Source organism: Aquarana catesbeiana, linkage group LG09, assembly GCF_042186555.1.
Source record: "Aquarana catesbeiana isolate 2022-GZ linkage group LG09, ASM4218655v1, whole genome shotgun sequence".
Taxonomy (NCBI): Eukaryota; Metazoa; Chordata; class Amphibia; order Anura; family Ranidae; genus Aquarana; species Aquarana catesbeiana.
In genome coordinates this window covers 14222999-14250420 of record NC_133332.1, presented here as the reverse complement: position 1 = coordinate 14250420, position 27422 = coordinate 14222999, and the positions used below count along the sequence as shown (strand labels likewise).

The 27422-nt window shown below is 45.3% G+C and overlaps 1 long non-coding RNA gene across 1 annotated transcript; it reads right to left on the bottom strand.

Moving 5' to 3' along the window:
* Positions 1-448: 448 nt before the first annotated feature.
* On the bottom strand, positions 449-27165 carry LOC141107406 (uncharacterized). The gene is made up of 3 exons (XR_012235871.1): positions 26951-27165; positions 2472-2574; positions 449-1064 (listed from the first exon to the last, which is right to left on the bottom strand). It is a non-coding gene; the product is annotated as an uncharacterized lncRNA (long non-coding RNA).
* Positions 27166-27422: the final 257 nt, after the last annotated feature.

Genomic DNA, 27422 nt, shown 5'->3' with positions numbered 1-27422 from the left:
GTATAATATGGGGTGCTGTGTGTACAATATGGGGGGCTGTGTGTACAATATGGGGTGCTGTGTGTACAATATGGAGTGCTGTGTGTACAATATGGGGTGCTGTGTGTACAATATGAGGTGCTGTGTGTACAATATGGGGTGCTGTGTGTACAATATGAGGTGCTGTGTGTACAATATGGGGTGCTGTGTGTACAATATGGGGTGCTGTGTGTACAATATGAGGTGCTGTGTGTACAATATGGGGTGCTGTGTGTACAATATGGGGTGCTGTGTGAACTTAAATGATTTTTAGCAAATGGTTGCAATATAACAAAGAGTGAAAAATTTAAGGGGGTCTGAATACTTTCTGTCCCCACTGTGTATATATATATATATATATATATATATATATATATATAAAGTGAGTACACCCCTCACATTATTGTAAATATTTTATTCTATCTTCTCATGTGACAACACTGAAGAAATGACACTTTGTTACAATGTAAAGTATGTATGCTCCCCCTGTGCTTGCTTCCTATGGAGGACCCATTTTTCTCCCACAGTCCATAACATAAACACACTGGAAGGTTAACTGACTTCTAACCCCTTGCCCCTACAGTGCCTGGATTACACCAGCAGTGACATGAGAGGTGAAGGGTCCTTGGTGTTCCGGCACGGGCAGAAGCTGTACTTCATAGAATCTGGCTTTATTGAACTGGTAAATTGGTAAAGCTAAAATGAATATTAGTAGAAATATGGTGTTGTGTCGCCATCTAGTGGAGGAAAAATAAAACGTAATAAACCATGGGTATATATGGGAGGTGAGGGGAGATTGGTGTATGTGTGAGGTGAGATTAGTAAATATGTGGGGGAGGGAATGGTGAGTTTAAAGGAACCCTCCCCTGAGGTCCTATTTCTGATTGGTAGAGATGCAGTAAGCGGGGGCGGAGTACCTCCTTCCTGTACGGGGGCTCGTACTTGCTGAGAGTGACTTGCAGGCTCTGTTGTCTCCAGATCAGGATCTCTTTAGCTTGTTGGGCCCCGGAGTCCGCAGTCAGAGTGTGTCTGCTGTACGATGGAGTCTGTTCAAAGGATAAATGACAGGAGAGGATAAAACTTCACCTAAGAAAACAAATTGTAGAAATAATATTATAAAGCTTCACCCAAAACTTTAGTTTCTGTCATGTACAATATGGTGTCATTCCAAGCCTGATTCTTGTACTTATCTATCCAGAGGAGCAATCTTCCTGCAGGAATTCCCAGCACTGGACAAATGCTACAGGAAATAGGAACATTGTGGGAGGGGCAGAGACACAAACTACTGCAGGAAATCTCCCCATTGTGGGAGGGGCAGAGACACAAACTATTGCAGGGAAACTCACTATTGTGGGAGGGGCAGAGACACAAACTACTGCAGGAAATCTCACTATTGTGGGAGGGGCAGAGACACAAACTACTGGAGGAAATCTCACCATTGTGGGAGGGGCAGAGACACAAAGTACTGCAGGAAATCTCACCATTGTGGGAGGGGCAGAGACACAAAGTACTGCAGGAAATCTCACCATTGTGGGAGGGGCAGAGACACAAAGTACTGCAGGAAATCTCACCATTGTGGGAGGGGCAGAGACACAAAGTACTGCAGGAAAGCTCCCCATTGTGGGAGGGGCAGAGACACAAACCAGTGCAGGAAAGCTCCCCATTGTGGGAGGGGCAGAGACACAAACCAGTGCAGGAAAGCTCCCCATTGTGGGAGGGGCAGAGACACAAACTACTGCAGGAAAGTTCTCCAATGTGGGAGGGGCAGAGACAAAAAACTACTGCAGGAAACACAAATGTCCAGGATGTCCACAAAGCCTCCTAAATGTTACTATCAGCGTTAAATTTCATGCAAAGTAACACAATTGTACAATCCATTCACTGATAATTATGACATCTTTTAACGCTCCTGGGCCGAGGGGCTTAGGAATGTAAAACCCGCTTGAAGCCGGTGAGATGCTCCTGTCACTGAATTCTGGATGATTTCAGAAGCGGCTCAAATTGATGACAAACCCAATACCCGTCCACACCGACCCCAACACCCCCTGAACAGTGTGATCCGAGCTTCTTATGAATGTGACCTTCAGGTAAGTTTTCTCTTTCCTGCAGGTAATGACATCAAAGGGGGTTATTTTATAAAGGCAAATCCACTTTGCACTACAACTGCAAACTACAGGTGCAAAGTGCACTTGAAAGTGCACTTAGAAGTGCAGCCGCTGTAGATCCGAGGGGGACATGCAAGGAAAATAAAAAACAGCATTTTAGCTTGCACATGATTGGATGATAAAATCAGCAGAGCTTCCCCTCATTTCAGATCTTCCCCTCAGATTTACAGTGACTGCACTTCCAAGTGCACTTTCAGTGCAATTTCAAGTGCACTTTGCACCTGTAGTTTGCACTTGTAGTGCAAAGTGGATTTGCCTTTCGTAAATAACCCCCAAAGACTATCTCACCATTTTCCCGATCCGGTACAAGTTCCTGGAGAAGATCTTCTTGATGTCCTCCGGCTGCTGGGCAGACAGGTTCTCTTTGCTGGATGACGGCTTGTGAGATTTACTGAAAAAGTACAGACACAAGTAATTACCGGCTCTATGAGAAGAGATCAGATTGTGTTTGTTGCCATGCAGATCTTTACACCTGTCTATGGAATGCTCCTACAGACTCGGCATTACGTATATCAGGGCTGTACTGAATGTAATACAAGAGGGGCAGAACTTTATTTTATAACTTACATAGGTTGTACAAAGGTTACATTTTGGTAGAGTAAATCTTCCTTTATAGTAACTCTTCTTTTTATTCATTGCAGGTAAATAATGGATTCCAAGCAGAAGCAATGAGGGGCGCAGGCTGTCTGACATCCACAGAAGGCTACAGAAGGTTTACACAGATGACACCATTGGCAAAGTCACCAATAACAAGACATTGCCCTTATCAATGGTGTAATCTCCATAAACATTTTGTAGTCTTCTGTGGATGTCGGACAGTCTGCACTCCTCCTCCATCTAGGGTTGCCACCTTTTCTTCAAGCCAACCCCAAACACCTTAGTGGCGCACGGTAATTTATTTGTAGTATACCCCGTAGGATTAGTAAAAGACCTTGGACACCTTTGGATGTGTCAATGAGAGTAATAATGTGGCAGGGTGGGTGGGGGGGGGGCATGTGGGGTTTTGGGTAGTATAAATAGGAGGGGCTGCAAGGGGAGGGGTAACCTAGGACAGGAAGGTGGGGGGAATGTGAGTGAGGGGGATGACTGGCGATGGAAAGAGGGGATGCAGCAAAGATAGGTGGTGGGTTGGTGGAGTTGGGTGGAATAGATAGGTGGTGGGTTGGTGGAATAGATAGGTGGTGGGTTGGTGGAGTTGGGTGGAATAGATAGGTGGTGGGTTGGTGGAGTTGGGTGGAATAGATAGGTGGTGGGTTGGTGGAGTTGGGTGGAATAGATAGGTGGTGGGTTGGTGGAATAGATAGGTGGTGGGTTGGTGGAGTTGGGTGGAATAGATAGGTGGTGGGTTGGTGGAGTTAGGTGGAATAGATAGGTGGTGGGTTGGTGGAATAGATAGGTGGTGGGTTGGTGGAGTTGGGTGGAATAGATAGGTGGTGGGTTGGTGGAGTTGGGTGGAATAGATAGGTGGTGAGTTGGTGGAATAGATAGGTGGTGGGTTGGTGGAGTTGGGTGGAATAGATAGGTGGTGGGTTGGTGGAGTTGGGTGGAATAGATAGGTGGTGGGTTGGTGGAGTTGGGTGGAATAGATAGGTGGTGGGTTGGTGGAGTAGATAGGTGGTGGGTTGGTGGAGTTGGGTGGAATAGATAGGTGGTGGGTTGGTGGAGTTGGGTGGAATAGATAGGTGGTGGGTTGGTGGAGTTGGGTGGTATAGATAGGTGGTGGGTTGGTGGAGTTGGGTGGAATAGATAGGTGGTGGGTTGGTGGAGTTGGGTGGAATAGATAGGTGGTGGGTTGGTGGAGTTGGGTGGAATAGATAGGTGGTGGGTTGGTGGAGTTGGGTGGAATAGATAGGTGGTGGGTTGGTGGAGTTGGATGGAATAGATAGGTGGTGGGTTAGTGGAGTTGGGCGGAATAGATAGGTGGTGGATTGGTGGAGTTGGGCGGAATAGATAGGTGGTGGGTTGGTGGAGTTGGGTGGAATAGATAGGTGGTGGGTTGGTGGAGTTGGGTGGAATAGATAGGTGGTGGGTTGGTGGAGTTGGGTGGAATAGATAGGTGGTGGGTTGGTGGAGTTGGGTGGAATAGATAGGTGGTGGGTTGGTGGAGTTGGGTGGAATAGATAGGTGGTGGATTGGTGGAGTTGGGCGGAATAGATAGGTGGTGGGTTGGTGGAGTTGGGTGGAATAGATAGGTGGTGGGTTGGTGGAATTGGGTGGAATAGATAGGTGGTGGGTTGGTAGAGTTGGGTGGAATAGATAGGTGGTAGGTTGGTGGAGTTGGGTGGAATTCAGACATGGATGGGAAGGGGGGGAAAGGAATGGAAAGAGACTTGCAGAGAGAAGGGAGCTTGCTCTTTAAGGTGAGAGATGCGGATGGATGTGAACAAGGAGGCAATGATCAGGGGAGGACCAGAGTCGGTGGTGAGGAGAAGGAAGAGGTTGAATGAATGGGAAAGCGGCAGTTCTGAAGTGAGATGCGGCATTGCTAGTGGGAGTGAGAGATCAAGCAGCATGTAATGTGAATGGAAGGCAGTTAGGTTGTGTTACAGTGGAGGTGGACCAAAGCATGGATAGATGAGGAGCAGAAGAGGCTCAGGGAGAAGCCAAGTGAGAACGGAAACCGTGCAGGGGGGTAGAGTGTAAACTGAAGTGCCGATGGAGGGGGACAGCTGGGGACGGTGAGAGGCCAAAGGTGCAGAGGAAGGGGGAGAGCTGATGGTGGTGAGCAGCAGAAGATGCAGAGGGGGTGGCTGTTATAGGGGGAATCCCGATGAGATTAGGTGTGAAATGTGTCCAGGTTTCAGGTGTACTGAAACCTGGACACATGATTCAAAACCCGAACTGTCCCGATGAATCCCGGACAGGTGGCAACTCTATCTGACCCTTATAGTGACCTGCCTTCCCTAAGATTTACTGAACCTCCCCTTGTGCTGAGCTAGTGGGCCTGATTTACTAAGGGGGTGCACATATGATCACACATCACTGGGACATAAACAGGGCCAGGACAAGGGATGGGCAGGAGGGGCAGCTGCCCTGGACACTGTGGTATCATGTGAGGTGAGGGGGTGCCAGAAGCAGATGGGGGGGATTTGAGTTGGAAGGGGGGATTTGGGGGGTGTCAGAATGGGGAAGTATTGTTCTAGGAGAGGATTTCTTTTTTTTTTTGGGGGGGGGGTGCTAAGAGTGGTGATTTAGGGGATTTGTGTTGGGAGGTGGGGGGAAGAAGATTTGTGTTAGGAGGGGTAAGATGTGCAACCAAGAGGGGACATTTATACATAGGGGGTAAGCAGATTAGTGCTCAGTGTTTTTGTGGGGGGATTTTTGCTAAGAGAATGCTCATACAGTATCTCACAAAAGTGAGTACACCCCTCACATTTTTGTAAATCTTTTCTTCTTTTCATGTGACAACACTGAAGAAATGACACTTTGCTACAATGTAAAGTAGTGAGTGTACAGCTTGTATAACAGTGTAAATTTGCTGTCCCCTCAAAATAACTCAACACACAGCCATTAATGTCTAAACCTCTGGCAACAAAAGTGAGTACACCCCTAAGTGAAAATGTCCAAATTGGGCCCAATTAGCCATTTTCCCTCCTCGTTGTCATGTGACTCGTTAGTGTTACAAGGTCTCAGGTGTGAATGGGGAGCAGGTGTGTTAAATTTGGTGTTATCTCTCTCACTCTCTCATACTGGTCACTGGAAGTTCAACATGGCACCTCAAGGCAAAGAACTATCTGAGGATCTGAAAAAAAGAATTGTTGCTCTACATAAAGATGGCTATAGGCTAGGCTATAAGAAGATTGCCAAGACCCTGAAACTGAGCTGCAGCACGGTGACCAAGACCATACAGAGGTTTAACAGGACAGGTTCCACTTAGAACAGGCTTCGCCATGGTCGACCAAAGAAGTTGAGGTCACGTGCTCAGCGTCATATCCAGAGGTTGTCATTGAGAAATAGAGGTATGAGTGCTGCCAGCATTGCTGCAGAGGTTGAAGGGGTGGGGGGTCAGCCTGTCAGTGCTCAGACCATACGCCGCACACTGCATCAAATTGGTCTGCATGGCTGTCATCCCAGAAGAAAGCCTCTTCTAAATATGATGCACAAGAAAGTCTGCAAACAGTTTGCTGAAGACAAGCAGACTAAGGACATGGATTACTGGAACCAGGTCCTGTGGTCTGATGAGACCAAGATAAACTTATTTGGTTCAGATGGTGTCAGGCGTGTGTGGCGGCAACCAGGTGAGGAGTACAAAGACAAGTGTGTCTTGCCTACAGTCAAGCATGGTGGTGGGAGGGTCATGGTCTGGGGCTGCATGAGTGCTGCCGGCACTGGGGAGCTACAGATCATTGAGGGAACCATGAATGCCAACATGTACTGTGATATACTGAAGCAGAGCATGATCTCCTCCCTTCAGAGACTGGGCCACAGGGCAGTATTCCAACATGATAACAACCCCCAACCCCAAACACAACCTCCAAGATGACCACTGCCTTGCTAAAGAAGCTGAGGGTAAAGGTGACGGACTGGCCAAGAATGTCTCCAGACCTAAACCCTTTTGAGCATCTGTGGGACATCCTCAAAACGGAAGGTGGAGGAGCGCAAGGTCTCTAACATCCACCAGCTCTGTGATGTCCTCATGGAGGAGGGGAAGAGGACTCCAGTGACAACCTGTGAAGCTCTGGTGACCTCCATGCCCAAGAGGGTTAGGGCAGTGCTGGAAAATAATGGTGGCCACACAAAATATTGACACTTTGGGCCCAATTAGGACATTTTCACTTAGGGGTGTACTCACTTTTGTTGTCAGCGGTTTAGACATTAATGGCTGTGTGTTGAGTTTTTTTGAGGGGACAGCAAATTTACACTGTTATACAAGCTGTACACTCACTACTTTACATTGTAGCAAAGTGTCATTTCTTCAGTGTTGTCACATGAAAAGATAGAAGAAAAGATTTACAAAAAATGTGAGGGGTGTACTCACTTTTGTGAGATACTGTATATATTGGGTGGTAGGGGTGATATGTATATATCGGGTGGTAGGGGTGATATGTATATATTGGGTGGTGGGGTGATATGTATATATCGGGTGGTGGGGCTGATATGTATATATCGGGTGGTGGGGGTGATATGTATATATTGGGTGGTAGGGGTGATATGTATATATTGGGTGGTGGGGTGATATGTATATATTGGGTGGTGGGGGTGATATGTATATATCGGGTGGTGGGGGTGATATGTATATATCGGGTGGTGGGGGTGATATGTATATATCGGGTGGTAGGGGTGATATGTATATATCGGGTGGTAGGGGTGATATGTATATATTGGGTGGTGGGGGTGATATGTATATATCGGGTGGTAGGGGTGATATGTATATATTGGGTGGTAGGGGTGATATGTATATATTGGGTGGTGGGGGTGATATGTATATATCGGGTGGTAGGGGTGATATGTATATATCGGGTGGTAGGGGTGATATGTATATATCGGGTGGTAGGGGTGATATGTATATATCGGGTGGTAGGGGTGATATGTATATATTGGGTGGTGGGGGTGATATGTATATATTGGGTGGTAGGGGTGATATGTATATATTGGGTGGTAGAGGTGATAGGTATATATTGGGTGGTGGGGTGATATGTATATATTGGGTGGTAGGGGTGATATGTATATATCGGGTGGTAGGGGTGATATGTATATATTGGGTGGTGGGGTGATATGTATATATCGGGTGGTGGGGCTGATATGTATATATCGGGTGGTGGGGGTGATATGTATATATTGGGTGGTGGGGTGATATGTATATATTGGGTGGTGGGGTGATATGTATATATTGGGTGGTGGGGGTGATATGTATATATCGGGTGGTGGGGGTGATATGTATATATCGGGTGGTGGGGGTGATATGTATATATCGGGTGGTAGGGGTGATATGTATATATCGGGTGGTAGGGGTGATATGTATATATTGGGTGGTGGGGGTGATATGTATATATCGGGTGGTAGGGGTGATATGTATATATTGGGTGGTAGGGGTGATATGTATATATTGGGTGGTGGGGGTGATATGTATATATCGGGTGGTAGGGGTGATATGTATATATCGGGTGGTAGGGGTGATATGTATATATCGGGTGGTAGGGGTGATATGTATATATTGGGTGGTAGGGGTGATATGTATATATCGGGTGGTAGGGGTGATATGTATATATTGGGTGGTGGGGGTGATATGTATATATTGGGTGGTAGGGGTGATATGTATATATTGGGTGGTGGGGTGATATGTATATATTGGGTGGTAGGGGTGATATGTATATATTGGGTGGTGGGGTGATATGTATATATTGGGTGGTGGGGGTGATATGTATATATTGGGTGGTGGGGGTGATATGTATATATTGGGTGGTAGGGGTGATATGTATATATCGGGTGGTGGGGGTGATATGTATATATCGGGTGGTAGGGGTGATATGTATATATCGGGTGGTAGGGGTTATAGGTATATATTGGGTGGTGGGGTGATATGTATATATTGGGTGGTGGGGGTGATATATATATATCGGGTGGTAGGGGTGATATGTATATATTGGGTGGTGGGGTGATATGTATATATTGGGTGGTGGGGTGATATGTATATATTGGGTGGTAGGGGTGATATGTATATATTGGGTGGTCATAATGTTATGGCTGATTGGTATAGTTGGTGTAATGAGCTGCTGGAGGCTTTGTAACTTTACAGATAATCAGAAGCGCTAAAGCAGTGTTGGGCAACTTGAAGAACAAGAATAGGCCTCAGGTGTGGCCCCAACACTTCCAGAGGACTGACCAATAGCAGTGTGATTACGTGTGTTGAGGTGCACTGCATTGTTCTGAGGGATAAAATGTTTTGGATTTAACCACTTGACAACTGGGCACTTAAACCCCCTTCCTAACCAGACCAATTTTCAGCTTTTGGTGCTCTCACATTTTGAATGACAATTACTCAGTCATGCAACACTGTATCTATATGAAATTTTTTTCCTTTTTTTCACACAAATAGAGCTTTCTTTTGGTGGTATTTAATCACCGCTGGGTTCTTTATTTTTTGCGCTATAAAAGAAAAAAGACCGAAAAATCTGTAAAAAAATAAATTTTTCTTCATTTCTGTTATAATATTTTGCAAATTAGTAATTTTTCTTCATATATTTTGGCCAAAATTTATACCGCTACATATCTTTGGTAAAAATAACCCAAATCGGTGGATATTATTTGGTCTTTGTGAAAGTTATAGAGTCCAAAAGCTATGGTGCGAATATCTGAAAATTGATCACACCTGAAGTACTGACGGCCTATCTATATTCTTGAGACCCTAACATGCCAGAAAAGTACAAATACCCCCCAAATGACCCCTTTTTGGAAAGAAGACAATCCAAGGTTTTTAGAAAGATGCATGATGAGTTTTTTGAAGTTGTAATTTTTTCCCTCAATTCTTTGCAAAATCAAGTTTTTTTTTTAACTTTTTTTTTCCACAAAATTGTCACAATAGAAGGTTATTTCTCACACACAGCATATGCATACCACAAATTACACCCCAAAACACATTCTGCTATTACTCCTGAGTATGGCGATACCACATGTGTGAGACTTTTACACAGCGTGGCCACATACAGAGGCCCAACATGCAGGGAGCACCTTCAGGCGTTCTGGAGTGCCCAGGCCAATTCTGACATTTCTCTCCTACATGTAAAAATAATCATTTATTAGCTAGAAAATTACATAGAACCCCAAAACATTATACATGTTTTTTTAGCAGAGACCCTAGAGAATACAATGGCGGTCATTGCAACTTTTTATCTCGCACGGTATTTGCGCAGCAATTTTTTTAACGCGTTTTTTAAAAAAAAAAAAACGTTTTGTGCTTTACAAAAACCAAAACAGTAATGTTAGCCCAATCTTTTTGCATAATGTGAAAGATGAAGTTACGCCGAGTAAATAGATACCCAACATGTCACCTTTCAAAATTGCACGCGCTTGTGGAATGGCGCCAAACTTTGCTACTCAAAAATCCCCATAGGCGACGCTTTAAAAACTTTTACTGGTTACATGTTTTGAGTTACAGAGAAGGTCTAGGGCCAAAACCATTGCTCTCACTCTACCGATCGCAGCGATACCTCACATGTGTGGTTTGAACACGGTTTTCATATGTGGCCAGGACTTACGTATGCGTTCGCTTCTGCATGCGAGCACACGGACAGGGGCGCTTTAAAAATTTTTTTTTTTTTTTTTTATTGTTCATTTTACTTTATTTATTTTAGTTTGATGCTTTTTTCCAAAAAAAAAAAAATTTTGACCACTTTTATTCCTATTTTTTATTCCTAATGTAAACATCCCTTGTAATAGGAATATGGCATGACAGGTCCTCTTTACAGTGAGATATGGGGTCAATAAGACCCCACATCGCACCTCTAGGCTGTGCCTGAAATTAAAAAAAAAAACGATCCTGGCTTTGATCGTAGCCGTGAGTCGGTAGAAGCACTGGAGGGTGGCGGGAGGGGGGGACATCCCCTCTCGCCTCCCGTAACAACGATCAAGCAGTGGAACAGCCGCTATGATCATTCTCATGGTTTAGGGAATCGCTGGCTGAAAAAGCTGATATCTGAATGGTGCCTGTAGCTGCACCCGTCATTCAGATATCCCCGCACAAAGTCAAGGACGTCGTATGACGGCCGGCGGGTGGGAAGTGGTTAAAACGCATTTTTTTTTTTTTAACACAAAGTTGTCCATTTATACAATATTTCTAACACATAACATGTACATACCAAAAATGACACCCCAAAATAGATTTTCCTCCTCCTCCTGAGTACGGCGATACCACATGTGTGAGACTTCCACAGCCTGGCCACATACAGAGGCCGAGTACAGCCGAGCATGGCTCAGCATGGCAGGGTATGGCTGGGTATTGCGGGGAATTGCAGAGTATGGCGGGGTATTGCAGAGTATGGCGGGGTATGGCGGAGTATGGCGGGGTATGGCGGGCTATTGCGGGGTATGGCGGGGTATGGCGGAGTATGGCGGGGTATGGCGGGCTATTGCGGGGTATTGCGGGGTATGGCGGGGTATGGCGGAGTATGGCGGAGTATGGCGGGGTATGGCGAGGTATGGCGGGGTACGGCGGGCTGTTGCAGGGTACTGCGGGGTATTGTGGGGCATTGCAGAGTATTGCACAGCATTGCAGGAGTAGTGGGGATGGCTGAGCATGGATGGATGGATGTCACCGTGCAGCGCTGTGGGCACTACACATCCAGCCTACAGCGCTGCAGCCATCCATCCATCCCCCTCTCCGCTCACAGTGTACCGATCGGTACACAGGAGGGGAGGAGAGGAACCGGCGTCATCAAATGACGCCGGTCTGTTTACATGTGATCGCGCCGTCATTTGACGGCGCGATCACATGGTAAACGGCCGCGATCAGCGGCCATTGACCGGGATCTGTGGAGGACCCGGCGGTCACGGATGTGTTCGGGTGCGCGCCCCAGGGGGCGCGCGAGAGGGGAATTCTGGGAGGATGTCATAGTACGCCCTCCCAGAGTTAAGCAACCGCCCTGCAGCCGTCATTCGGCTATGGGCCGGTTGTTAAGTGGTTAAAGAAGACATCTGGCCATTGCACACAATGCAGTTTAATCCTCCAGGGAGTTTTCCTCCATTAATGAGGGATCATTTACACCACAATCGCTGCCTTTATAGAAATAATAATAGAAAGTCAGGGAGATATTTTTTTTTTTATTCAGTTTTCTTCCTTTATGTATAAAAATAATAATAAAAAAAACAAGTGCCAATGAAATCCCACCATTAGAGAGCGCCATCTATCTGTATAAAATTATATCAAATGTATTAGGTGTTGTATGGTGGAATGATTGTCAGTCCAACTATCAGAGTCCTGTATGGTGAGGAATGGACTAGTAATGGAGGAGTATTACAGGCTGGTACTGGACATATACTATGATAAGAAATAGGGGACCCCCCTAAATAACTGATGTGTGTTTGTAAAATGTAACTACTTCCATACTGCAGTAGGTCAGATGACGTCCTGGGCTTTCAGTGGAGATATCTGAATGATGGGTGCAGCTGCAGGGATCATTCAGATATCATTTTATTTCAGCCGGCGATTCCCTGCACCATAAGGACAATCATAGCGGCTGTTCAGCTGCTTGATCGTTCTTACAGGCGGAAGGGGATGTCGTCGTCCCCCCCACCCTCCCCCGCTGCCCTCCTGTGCTTCTACCGGCTCGCCGATCGCACGGGAAGGAATCCGCCGATGCCGGAAGTTAGCCATAGAGAGAACCGAGGGCCAGATGGTCCCCGGCAGTCTCTATGACTCTCAGAGGCCCGGGCACGACATTATGATGTCACATCTTGGCTGCGGAAGTAAACGAAAGCCTGAGATTGTTTATATATATTTTTTTATTTCAGGCTTTCCAGCCTAGAGGAGAGATGTGAGGTCTTATAGACCCCACATCTCCCCATAAAGAGGACATGTCATGCCCTATTCCCATTACAAGGGATGTTTACATTCCTTGTAATAGGAGTAAAAGTGATCAACATTTTTTTTTTTAAAGGGAAAGTGTAAAAAAAAAAAAAATTAAAGCACCCCCGGCCCGCTTGCTCGCACACAGAAGCGAATGCATACCTAGGTCGCGTCCGCGTATGTAAACGATGTTCAAACCACACATGTGAGGTATCCTGGCAAACGTTAGAGCGAGAACAATAATTTTAGCCCAAGAGCTCCTCTGTAACTCTAAACATGTAAACTGTAAAAAAAATTTAAAGAATCGCCTATGGAGATTTATAACTACCGATGTTTTGCGCCATTCCACGAGTGTGTGCAATTTTAAAGCTTGACATGTTATGTATTTATTTACTCGGCATAACATCATCTTTCACATTATACTAAAAAATTGGGCTAACTTTAATAATTTATTTTTTTAATTTATAAAAGTGTCTTTTTTTTTACCCAAAAAAATTGCGTTTGAAAGACCACTGCGCAAATACCGTGTGACATAAAATATTGCAATGATCGCCATTTTATTCTCTAGGGCCTTTGCTTAAAAAAAAATATATATATATATATATATATATATACACACATACACATATATATATATACTGTTTGGGGGTTCGAAGTGATTTTCTAGCAAAAAATACAGATTATAACTTGTAAGCAACAAATGTCAGAAAAAAAGCTTAGGCATGAAAGGTTTAAATTAAAAAGAAAAAAAATACGTCAGTTAACAGCCAACAGATTTGAAAGGTCACTGAGCTAAAAATGCTCAAGCTGATGTGACAGCTTTGTGAATTGAGTCTACAAAAATGAATAAAATGATTTTATTATAGGACTGGAGGCTTTAAACATGAAAGAAAGCAGATTTAAATAAATCATAAATGTCCCGCATTTATTTTTATTAAAAAAAAAAAAAAGATGTTGTTTACCAGTTGGGGACGGACCTCATTTGCATATTGGCAGTTATTGTCATGGCAACACAACCCCAGCTGCTACCAGACAAAGCACACAGCAGTGGACCTCATTTGCATATTGGCAGTTATTGTCATGGCAACACAGTGACAGAACCTCAGATAAAGAAAGCTCACCGGCAGTTGGAGCTCAGACAGAATCTTGTGTCGGAAGGAGAAGGAAGCGGTTCTGTATTCTCTGCGTTTTGCTCATTATTATTGAATGATGCGGCTTTTTGGGAGAAATAAAATGTATCAGTTGCAGGATTCCCTGAAAACCATCACAGAGGAACCTGTTTTATTACTGAAAGTGGGACCTTTAATAGAGGATCACCCACCTACCACCCAGCCTATAATACCTACCCCCCAGAAGGGTGGGTGTTGGGCAATTAGACAGTTATTGAAGAAGAAGAAGGGAAGATACAATGTGACGATTCCTCTGATCACCAACAAAGAGGACAACGTTGTACTTCTCAGTGTGAACCCCATAAGAGAGGATCACCCACCTACCACCCAGCCTATAATACCTACCCCTCAGAAGGGTGGGTGTTGGGCAATTAGACAGCTATTGAAGAAGAAGAAGGGAAGATACAATGTGATGATTCCTCTGATCACCAACAAAGAGGACAACGTTGTACTTCTCAGTGTGAACCCCATTAGAGAGGACCGCCCACCTGAGGATACCACCCCTCCAAGGGGTGAGGGGAGGGCAAATGGGCGGGGGGAGGAGGAAGCTGAACACAGACTTCAGCCCATTCCTCAACCAAAATTCACAAAAGATGATGTCATTGGTAAGTATTATAATAGACAAAATAATGCAAGCACTGTAAAGTAATAGAATTGATGTCACCCACATATATACTATATACACTGAGGTCACTGCTATATACACCTAGAAGGGTCACTGCATAGAGAAGGGAAGTGTTAGAAGCCCTGTCAGGTCTCCATTATGGACATTCATCCTCTCTATATGATCACCAATGTCACCAGGAGAGGAAGTGATCGAAGATCCACCAGGATAGGAATAGAGGGGAAATCTGATGGGGACACGGCTTTCGGTGACAATGGTCTAGGAGATATTTCTTCCCAAGTCTTGTATACAGATTAGATAATGAAGGGAAATCTCTCCATTGGGATCCTTCCTGTAGCAGGATAGGAAATAATGAGACAATGACTTGCAATTAGCAGCAGCATTTGTCAGTTGGCCGACCCTTCAGTTGACCGTTGGGCAGCCAATCAGATTTGAAGGTGACAGGTGTGAGGTGACAGGTATCAGGTGTGAAGGAGATGCACAGACCTGACAGACAGCTCAATTATAAACTAAATTATTGCACATGGCAGCCTGACAGAGCGGCTTCCCCCATCACCGCCATCCCCATCATTGTCACTGGGAGTACTAATGTTGACTGGGCTTGTTCTGGGCTCTGTATGGGGGCTGCACTCACTGCTTTGGATAGACACAAGTACACAGTATAGAAGGATGTACTTTGTTCATATTTCATGTCTGAGGTTTACAACCATTTTATATGTCATTCTGTATAACATCAATAAATGATATATAAATAGCAGGAATAGAAATAATTGTTTTTTTTTTATTCTCCCCAGAAGCAAACAATGACCCAACCACCGATGATGAGCCGACTCCAGTGGTTTTATCCTTCAGTGAGAGTGAGGAAACCCCAGTGGCTTCAATCACCACACAGGCTGGACCAACTCCACAGGATGAAACCACAAAGGACAAGGAAACAGAAGTGATCCCATCCACCGAGGATGAGGAAAGAGAAGAGATCCCATCCACCGAGGATGTGGGCTCAGAAGGGATCCTATCCACCGAGGATGAGGAAAGAGAAGAGATCCCATCCACCGAGGATGAGGACTTAGAAATGATCCTATCCACTGAGGATGAGAACTTAGAAGAGATCCCATCCACCGAGGATGTGGGCTCAGAAGTGATCCCATCCACCGAGGATGAGGAAAGAGAAGAGATCCCATCCACCGAGGATGTGGGCTCAGAAGTGATCCTATCCACTGAGGATGAGGACTTAGAAGTGATCCCATCCACCGAGGATGAGAACTTAGAAGTGATCCTATCCACTGAGGATGAGGACTTAGAAGTGATCCTATCCACCGAGGATGAGGACTTAGAAGTGATCCTATCCACCGAGGATGAGGACTTAGAAGTGATCCTATCCACTGAGGATGAGGACTTAGAAGTGATCCTATCCACCGAGGATGAGGAAAGAGAAGTGATCCCATCCAGCAAGAACATCACCAAGGACCAACCAATACAGGAGACTCTATCCACCAACGAGAGATGGAGATATTGGTCTTCATCAGATGAAGCCTCTTTCAACAGGGACATTGAGAGTAAGAAATCTTTAGGTACTCCAATGCCCAGCAACACAGTCCATGGGACAATTTCATCGGTCCCATCCAGCAGAGAGGAGGAGACATTGTCACCGGTCCCATCCGGCGCAGAGGAGGAGACATTGTCACCGGTCCCATCCGGCGCAGAGGAGGAGACATTGTCACCGGTCCCATCCGGCGCAGAGGATAGGACATGTAGGGTTGCGTTGGAAGATTTTACCATCCATAAAAAACTTGGAGAAGGGGCCTTTGGGAAGGTGATGTTGGCCTCCCATCCCTCCAATCAACAGAAGGTGGCGATGAAGATGATTGAACTGGGAAAATGTAATCCTGTCCATGAAAATGAAGAGTATAACATACTGAAAGAGTGCGATGACCAGCCATATATCACTCGTCTGTATTTGACATTCCAAACAGAGGTAAGTCTTTTTATCTCCCAGGTTTTTTTTATCCTATTCCTGTACTTTACCCCCAGCCTTCCTATATTCCTCCACAAAGTGAAATCTTACTTGTCTCTAATGTAACCTTTATCTCTTATTTTCAAACAGACTCATCTAGTCTTTGCCATGGAATTCCTGAGTGGCGGGACTCTACGGGAACTGATGGAGGCTTCAGCTCCATTTCCCGACAACATGATAAGGTAAGTCCAATGACGGTTGTGATGGCGTTGGGGGGTGGCTGACCAATGAGAACAGGCAGTGACACAACCAGGCCACTCCCACTGAGCCCCGTCCATCTAAACCCCTATGTACTATAGGGGGAAGTCTCTTCATTTTTACCTTTTATTGGTCTGTGATGATTCTAAATGCTAATTCATATTTTTCTTTCTCCTTCAGATGTCTCACTGCAGAGATTATTTGCGGCATGCAATACCTCCATGATCGTGCGGTTGTCCATAGGTAAGTATTAAATTAGCTGACTAACAATCCCCCCTTGGCTTCTGGTTTTATTGAATCAGGAAGACTTCCCAGTTGCGCTGTCTCCTTCCATCGGCTATAGAAGTCTCCCTGCTCATGCCATATTCTGCTTAATGGAGGATTTATATAAAATCCAGCAAGAGGAGTGAGACCTCCTCATGATGTATATAGCAGGTGGGCGGAGCTGGGAATTCTGGGACAGAGGTCTTCCTGTAGGCAGATATAAGAGAAGCCAATGTCCACCCTTTCGTTATTATAATGTGGGATATGCAGGGCTAACGGTTCACTTCTTTTCTTCACAGAGATCTCAAACCCGAGAACATTCTATTGGACAGCGACGGTCACATCAGGATCGGTGATTTTGGTATCGCAGTGGCCGGAGTCACTGAGAACGTTAAGGTCGTAGGATATGCGGGTACACCCGGTTACATAGCCCCAGAGGTAAGATTCTTGATTTTAGACTGAATTGTAATATTTACTACGGAATATAGAGAAGAGATTAAGGGGCTCCGCTTTCATTAAGGCCACATTCACACATGGACATTTTGAATCTTGACTTCCAAATACCCAGGTGTGAATGACAAATCGCACAATGTACATTTCAGACACCATTTTTTTGAATCCCACCTAAAAAATGTGGTGAGGTTCTGCCGCGATTGTCACGTGATCAACTGCGCTGCAATTGTGGTAAACGCATTGCGTGAAGCATGCTGCCTAAAAGAAGTTCCTGAACTTTTATTTGGGCGACAACCTTCACGCGATGTGCAGCTCAAAATGCCAATGTATGAATGCAGACTAAATGGATAGGGTTAGACCCTCTCTCAGGTTTTTATTGGTGTCCTCATTAGGGAAGTCACACTCTTTATGTACTGGTGACCATTGTTAGCGAGAAAGAAAATACAGCAGGATGCAAAATGTTACAGCTGTCCCCAGAACAGGAATAGAGGAAAGTCTTCCAATGGTGACACCTGTTTGGGGACAAGATCCTAAGAGTAGAGTTTCTCTCACTTTGGGAGAATTCCTTTGACTTCCTCTTGAATCCCGGGGACAGGAAGTGAAGGGAAATTCCCCCAATGGCACACAGACAGCAAAAAATAAACTGGCAGGGGTCTCAACCCTTCCATACTCTATCCAAAATGTAGAAAACAAAAGTTTTGACTATATATAAATGTTAAGCCCCACCTCCAACATTCACAAGCTCCGCCTTAGTTTGATGTATTTTGAGCACAATTTTAGGACTCCTGGAAGGCTTCATACATCACATATGTCAGCATGGAGTCCCGTCTATCCTTTGCCTGGCCTAGGAATGTTCTCATCCTTTTTTCTCTCCTTGTGTTTCTACAGATCATAAAAGGGGAACCATACGACGCCACAGCGGACTATTACTCCTTAGGAGAGATGGTGAATGAGATGTCTATTAGCGCGCATCAGATCAGACAGATCAAGAAACTCCAGGAGACTGCGCCAGGACGTCCCGAGAACCGAGTTCGTCCAAATGACAGGAATGTTCACCTCGAGGATCTCATAACTATGGTGAGTATACACAGCTTTACCTTCTCTTTACAGACAAAACCCTTTCCAGGTTATACAGATCTTGTTAGGAGTTCAGAACACACAACTCTACATTCTTCCCACCACACATTCATGTGGGTCATAGCAATACTTTTATCACACTGACTGCTTAGTGGAAGGATCTGCCTTCACTTATATTCACCCTGAGCATGTACTATACCAGGTACCATGCTACAACCCCATCCAATCATAACATAGTGGCGGGTTCACAAGCAAAATCAAGGAAGCTGAAATATGTCACTGTCAGAATCAAAGATTACAATGGGGAGTTCTATTGGTCACATATTGTTGTTGTTCTCACTGTGTTTCTTATCATATTTCTTTCTTTTTTACAGCTCTTATGGGAAGACCAGGAAACACGGGCATACATGGTACGTGACATCAGACGCCACCCATTTTTCAAGACAACTGACTGGGACGAGGTGGAGAAAGGAACGTCACCCGCAGCATTTACACCACAGCCGGTAAGTATATAAATAATGGAGGGTCCATGTATATTGGGGGAGGGGAGATTATTCAGCAGCATCTAAGATGTGTTTTTTGTACAGAATTCTCACATTTGTGATTTTGCAATCACCGCACAATCACATGGTCTGGGGACTTGTCTGAAGGAATTCTGTTTATTATTGGTGATAATTATTATGCATGTGTCAGGCACACAGCTTAATCCCACCAGAAACACACTTCCTGTCCTGGGGCGACAGCACAGAGTCACTGTATCTATATATACACACGTCAAGGATGTGTTAATGCAGTGCAGTGCTTTTTCTGATCACTAGAGGGAGCTAGGGTTGAAGGATCCCTCTTGGGGTATTTGCTGCACGTCGGGGGGGTTGGGCTCACCAAGCTTTGTCACCATTTACTGTATCAATCTGGAACACTAACGAATGTTATTTTCTCCTTCCAGATTCTCGAACAAACTGAAGATTTAAATATGAATATGGAGGAATTTCTGGCCAATGAAGAACGAGAGATTGAGAATAAACGCAAAGACGTTTCCTGCATCGAAAAAGAAGTCCCTGAAAAATGGAGGAGCCTGGATTTTTTTCTCTGCACCGTAGACTCAGACAGCTCCACCGAAAGCTCCAACGAAGACAGCGAATTTTGAAGAAGTCAGACTTGTAAGATCCACACACCCAGACAATACAGGGAGGAGTCTAAATGGCATGGCTTGAACCACTTAAAGTGGAACTATACTCCCCTCCCCTCACACCCCCACCGCCCTCAAAATCTTCACCTCTCCGTCTTCTAGGTTCCAGATCTTCAGCCATCTTGATTGACTGACCACGAGTTTAGACTGAGCGCACCCTCTACGCCTGCAGCCGTCCGACAACATAGCTAGACAGGTACTCTCCTGAGACAAGCAGCGGCAAGAGGAATGCAAAAGGAATGGGGGGGCATTCCCTCTGCATTCCTCTTGTCACCATTTATCTCAGGAAAGTGCCTAGAGCTGAGAAAAGTGGACATCTCCTTCCTAGGTATGTTGTTTGGGGGAAGTGTGGGGGCACCAAGCCTGACTACATAGCTAGGAAGGAGACAGGAACTCTCCGGAGACAAGCGGTGGCAAGAGGAATGTCTCAGGAAAGTTCTGAGGCTGCGCTCAGTCTGACCTCATGACTAGTCAATCAAGTTGGCTGAAGATCTGGAACCTAGAAGACGGTGAAGATTTTGAGGGTGGCGGGGGTGTGAGGGGAGGCGAGTATAGGTCCACTTTAAGTGGTTCAAGGCATGCCATTTAAACTCCTCCCCCATAGCCCGCTCCTCCTCCACATTTCCTGCCCATTGTATGTGCAGTAGTGACTCTGGCAGTGATTGGGGTAGGTTGCTCCCTGGAGGGGTGGAGTTTGAGATCAGACCTCTTTATAAATGGCCTTCTGGATTGTGGGGCCTTCAGTTGGGGTCCCGTCTCTACATTCTGAGCAATGTACAGGGGAATGGACATTCTAGACTGATGATTCAGGGATTATCCGATCGCCTTATGGGGTCAGGAAGGAATTTTACCCCTTTGGAGATAATATGACCAAAGGGGGTTTTCGCCTTCCTCTGAATCATCATAAGGTTTAGGGTTAGCTAGATAGATATAGGGGGGGGGGGGGTGAGTGAGAGATGGAAAGATATTAGATAAAAAATAAAATATATATAGATATTAGATACATAGACAGATAAAGTATAGATAGATATAGGGGGGGGGGGGGGTGAGTGATAGACAGACAGATAGTAGATAGAGAGCAAAGCTCCAGTGGCCTAATGGTTAAGGCACTGGCCTCGGCCAGGGATTGTGGGTTCGAGTCCCACCTGGGGCGATATCTTTCTTATCTCTTATACCAGGATGAAGGGAGGATAAAAAATAAAACCATCAAGTAGGAGGAGATCCACCTCTGTGCTTTGTGTTTCAGTCCCAGAAGTTCATTTTCCTGACGCATTAACAATATATGTGTGCAATCACTATCTGACGCTGGGGCAGACTCCATGGATCACTTGGTCTTTTTCTGCCCTCACCTTGCTATGTTTCTTCCCCAGTAAACTCCACAAGAAAGGCCCCTCCTCCTCCCTACCTTAAAATGACATTTTTAATGCAGAAGAGACCTACTTTCTACTCTGTAGTCAAGTTTCTTACCTGCCTGACCATAACCCCCAACATTGGTATTAGTGGGGACAGTAATTGCCCCAGCATGAGTGATCAATTCCAGTAATAATAACCCCCAACATTGGTAACTTGGGGACAGTAATTGCCCCAGCATGAGTGATCAATTGAAGGAATGATAACCCCCAACATTGTTGTCAGTGGCTGCAATCAGAGGAAGTTTGACTTACCTGTAATTTCCATATCTTAGAGCATTGTTTCTAAACCTTTTGCATGTCCTCTGCATTCCTCTTGTCACCATTTGTCTCAGGAAAGTGCCTAGAGCTGAGAAAAGTGGACATCCCCTTCCTAGGTATGTAGTTGGGGGAAGTGTGGGGGCACCAAGCCTGACTACATAGCTAGGAAGGAGACAGGAACTCTCTGTAGACAAGCAGCGGCAAGAGGAATGCAGAAGGAGAGGGGGCATGTCTCCTGCATTCCTCTTATCACCGTTTTGTCTCGGGAAAGTACAAAGGATGCGCTTAGTCTGGCTTCATGACTAGTCAATCAAGATTGCTGAAGATCTGGAACCTAGAAGACGGTGAAGTGAAGATTTCGAGGGTGGCAGGGGAGGCGAGTAAAGTTCCACTTTAAGTGGTTCAAGGCGTGCCATTTAGACTCCTCCCCCATAGCCTGCTCCTCCTCCACATTTCCTGCCAATTGTATTTGCAGCAGTGACTTTGGGAGTGATTGGGATAGGTTGCTCCCTGGAGGGGTGGAGTTTGAGATCAGACCTCTTTCTAAATGGCCTTCTGGATTGTGGGCCCTTGATGTTGGGGTCCCGTCTCTACATTCTGAGCAATGTACAGGGAGATGAACTGGACACTCTAGACTGATGATTCAGGGATTATCCGATCGCCTTATGGGGTCAGGAAGGAATTTTTCCCCCTTTGGAGATAATATGACCGGGGGGGGGGTTGCCTTCCTCTGAATTATCAGAAGGTTTAGGGTTCAGTAGAGAACACTGACTGACCTCTGGTGTCCATCAAAGCCCTAGAATAATTTCATTCTATGGATTTATCTCTGATAAAAATTGGTTGGACACTAATTGTACATTTCATAAAATAATAAACCCCGCCCCCAAAACAAACAAAAAAAGCAAAACACAAGCAAAGCCCCAGTGGCCTAACGGATAAGGCACTGGCAACCTAAGTCAGGGATTGTGGGTTCGAGTCCCACCTGGGGTGCTTGTTTCTTTTCTGAACAAAGAATACAGACAGAGAACTGACACGCCGCCTGAGAACTTCATTAAATAATTAGAAACCATAAAGACAATTAACACCTTGGTCAGGAGTGTATTGTGTATATTATGTAGCGTGCAGAGGTCAGGAGTATATAATGTATAGAGTGCAGAGGTAAGGAGTATATAATGTATAGAGTGCAGAGGTAAGGAGTATATAATGTATAGAGTGCAGAGGTCAGCAGTATATAATGTATAGAGTGCAGAGGTCAGCAGTATATAATGTATAGAGTGCAGAGGTCAGGAGTATATAATGTATAGAGTGCAGAGGTAAGGAGTATATAATGTATAGAGTGCAGAGGTAAGGAGTATATAATGTATAGAGTGCAGAGGTCAGCAGTATATAATGTATAGAGTGCAGAGGTCAGGAGTATATAATGTATAGAGTGCAGAGGTAAGGAGTATATAATGTGCAGAGTGCAGGGATCAGGAGTACAGTTGTGCTCAAAAGTTTGCCCTCCCCTGGCAGAAATCTTGAAATTTTGGCATTGATATTGAATTTTATATCATTATCCATTATTTTATTATATTTTATTTATGGATATTGATCGTATAAAGCCATTTATTATCACATCCTTATTTGGCTCCTTTTTAACCACTTCAATACCGGGGCACCTTCACCTCATTCCTGCTCAGGAACATTTTCAGCTTTCAGTGCTGTCGCACTTTGAATGACAATTGCGCGGTCATGCAACATGTAACGATATTACATTTTTCACAGAAATAGAGCTTTCTTTTGGTGGTATTTAATCACCACTATTTTTGTTTTTGTTTTTTACTTTTTGCTAAATAAATAATAAAAAAACAAAAATGTTGAAAAAAAAATGTGTTTTTCTCAGTTTCTCTTAAAATATTTTGCAAATAAATAACCTTTCCTCATCAATTTAGCATAAAATGTATTCTACATTTCTTTGATGAAAATAACACAAATCAGTGTATATTATTTAGTCTGTTGGAAAGTTATAGAGTCCACAAACTATGATATATATAATGTATATCTGAAAATCGATCATTCCTGTCAGGACAGTACAAATTTCCCCCAAATAACCCCTTTTTGGAAAGTAGACAGTCCAAGGTATTTAGTAGGATGCATTGCAAGTTTATTGAAGTTGTAATTTTTTTTAATTACAATTATTTGGAAAATAATGATGAATGAATGATGTTTTTTTCACAATTTTTTTTTTTTACATACTGTGATCAGTGCAGTACAGCCTCATCATATAACTGGTGTGGCGGTGATCGGGGACACTGACTGGTGACAGTATGGAAATAAAAAAAGTAATATATATTTTTTTCCTTTGTTTTTTATTACATTTTTTTTCTTTTGATTATGATTTTTTAACACACTGTGACCAGAGCAATACAGTGTTACCATAGTAACATAGTAACATAGTAACACTGTACTACTCTGAGGAAGTGATCAGGATTATTTCTTTTTGCGCATAAAAATTGCTTCTACCAATGAATTTCATTGGTATAAACAACCATTTTTACTGAATGAAAATGATTCATTCAGTGAGTATTGTGAGTAGCTGTGATTGACCACAGGTAATCACGTTGCACAGATGTGCTATGATCAACTCTGTCTGTACCATGTGATCACTGTGACCAATCACAGCAAGCAACACAATTGTACAAAATGGATGGCATGAAAGGAAGCCATCCATTGTTTACTGTCATATGATCTGCTGTGATTGGTCACAGCGATCACATGGTACTGGCAGTGGGCCGGTACAGTGATCTGTCATTGGCAGTGTCCGGTATACACCATCGCTGACAGATCGCACCCGCAGCATGGCAGCAAGCAAGACGCTTGCTGTGGGGACACTCAGGCGTGCTCGCTCCCACTCCGGCTCTATGTGTCCGCTCCCTTCTCACTGCCGTGACTGACAGCAATGGCTTCCTCTGCTTTCTCTGAGCCAATGAGGAAGAAGAGAGCCAGGAGAGCCACTGCTCTCGTGCACATCGCTGGATCAAGATGGGGTTCAGGTAAGCATTGTCTCCATCAGGGTCCCCTCTTACATCAATGTACCCATCAGGGTCCCCTCTTACATCAATGTACCCATCAGGGTCCCCCTCTTACATCAATGTACCCATCAGGGTCCCCTCTTACATCAATGTACCCATCAAGGTCCCTTCTTACATCAATGTACCCATCAGGGTCCCCTCTTACATCAATGTACCCATCAGGGTCCCCCTCTTACATCAATGTACCCATCAGGGTCCCCTCTTACATCAATGTACCCATCAGAGTGCCTCCTTACATCAACTGTTCCTATCAGAGGGCCTCATAGATCAGTGGATGCACTCTTAAAGCCCTGGGGGGCACAGCCCACGACAGCACCCCCCTAGACCCAGTCCTGAATCTCATGTTTATGCAGTTTCCACCCATTCATGTCCGGGGTACTTCAATATCCTGACCGGACGTCATATGACGTGATCAGGATATTGAGCCGCTGCGCGTCCCCGGATCGCATCGCGGCGATCGTTGTTGCGGGGTGTCAGTCTGACACACCGCAGCACCGATCTAGGTAAAGAGTCTCTGGTGAAGACTCTTTACCACGTGATCAGCCGTGCCCAATCACGGCTGATCACGATGTAAATAGGAAGAGCCGGTGATGGCTTTTCCTCACTCGCGTCTGACAGACATGAGTAGAGGAGAGCCAATCGGCTGCTCTTCTGATAGGGGGGTCTGTGCTGATTGTTTATCAGCACAGCCCCCCCTCAGATCCCGCCCAGGACCACCAGGATGACCACCACACTGGACCACCAGGTATGCCCCCTAGACCCCCAGGGAAATACCAATCTGTGCCCAGGCAGCTGCCAATCTGTGTCCACTTCAATGCCTACCACTGCCAGTGCCACCAGGGATGCCTATAAGTGCCTCATATCAGTGCCTCGTATCAGTGCCACGTATCAGTGCCCATCATTGCCCAGCAGTGCCCATCAGTACCGCCTATCAGTCAGTGCCCAGCAGTGTCACACATAAGAACCCATCTTTGCAGCCTTTCAGTGCCCATCAGTGCCACCCATGAGTGCCCATCAGTGCCGCATATCAGAGCCCATTGTCAGTGCCCACTCATCGGTGCCGCCGTATCAGTGCCTGTCAGTGCCGCCTTATCAGTGCCCATCAGTGAAAGAGAAAATTTACTTATTTACAAATTTTTTTAACAGAAACAAAAGCAAAACTTTTATTTTTTTCAAAATTTTCAGTCTTTTTTTATTTGTTTAGCAAAAAATGAAAACCGCAGAGGTGATCAAATACCACCCAGAGAAAGCTCTATTTGTGGGAAGAGAATGATAAAAATTTCATTTGGGTACAGTGTTGTATGACTGCGCAATTGTCATTCAAAGTGCATCAGCGCTGAAAGCTGAAAATTGGTCTGGGCAGGAGGGGGGTTTAAGTGCCCAGTAAGCAAGTGGTTAACCATGAAGTCTCACCCGTGTCCATCATTGCAGCCTCACCCGTGTCCATCATTGCAGCCTCACCCGTGTCCATCATTGCAGCCTCACCCGTGTCCATCATTGCAGCCTCACCCGTGTCCATCATTGCAGCCTCACCCGTGTCCATCATTGCAGCCTCACCCGTGTCCATCATTGCAGCCTCACCTGTGCAGAGGGGGCGGCCGGATCATCATATCGGAAGAAAGCGTTGAGGAAGAGGAGAGCCGGCTTGATCACAGAGCGGGTTTGTCCGATGTAACAGCTTACATTAGAATTGCAGTCCGCGCCGTCACACAGAGCCCCGCCCTCCTGACCCCTCACCTCTGACAGAACGCCGGTCCAATGCCAGGGCGCGTTCTGTCTGTCACAGGTGAGGGGTCAGGAGGGCGGGGCTCTGTGTGACGGTGCGGAATGCAATTCTAATGTTACATCGGGCAAACCCCGCTCTGTGATCAAGCCGGCTCTCCTCTTCCTCCACACGTCTTCCGCTATGATGATCCGGCCGCCCCCTCTCTTCCTCCACGCTCTCTTCCTCTGAGAACGGATCCCATTCATCCCAGCCTGTCGGCGGCGCTCGCACCCCTGCTCCTAGGCAGCCCAGCTCCTCGACAGCCCTCATTTTCCACTCGCAAAATGCAAGTAGGCGAGTGGAAAATTTGAGGGCTGGGTTTAGTACGGCTTTAGGTTGGGTTCATTACATCATATGTAATTCACACAGGAATCGCACCGCATTCCTGAGCAAATCACAAGTAATTATGTGCAGTGTGATTGGAGCCCATCATTTCATATGGCTAAAATCGCACCGCATCAGTACGAAAAATGTGCTGGCACCCTTTTTTTTTTTTTTTTGCTGCATTGGAATCGGGTCGCATGGGAGTTCGTACCCAAGCGATCTGATTTTAGCAAACGCACCGCTTTCTGCGACCTGCTTTTGGGGCGTCGTTAAGTTTTAATTGCCACCCGCAGCAGATGCCATGAACAGAGTGCGATTGCTATGCGGAAAATGCAATGATTCCTCTGCGTTTCCCACATCACATCAGTGTAAACCCAGCATTAGGGTGGACTTTTCCCCCCATACAGCGCCACATACTGATATGATACATTGTTTTCTTTTACTTACAATTACTGGAATTTCGAGTGTTGTCACCCCGGGATCATGGATGTATCCTGGGAACTTCCTGTCACATGTTCCAGAAGTAAAAATGGCCGCTGTGATATGACTGAAGAGGAAAAGAAAAACAAACAATTACTAATCACTTCTACACAGGCCTTTTGTTATCTTACACTATATTACCAAAAGTATTGGGACGCCTGCCTTTACACACACATGAACTTTAATGACATCCCAGTCTTAGTCTGTAGGGTTCAATATTGAGTTGGCCCACCCTTTGCAGCTATAACAGCTTTAACGGGTGGACGTCCTGGACTTTCAGTGGTTATATCGGGATGATGGGTGCAGCTACAGGCATTATCCCAGTGTCTTTATTTTTCAGCCAGCGACTCTGTCTTGTAAAAGCCATTCTAGTAGCTAATTAGCCACTGGATTGCTTTTACGGGAAGCGGGGGGGGGGGGGGGGGGGGGAATGTCCTCT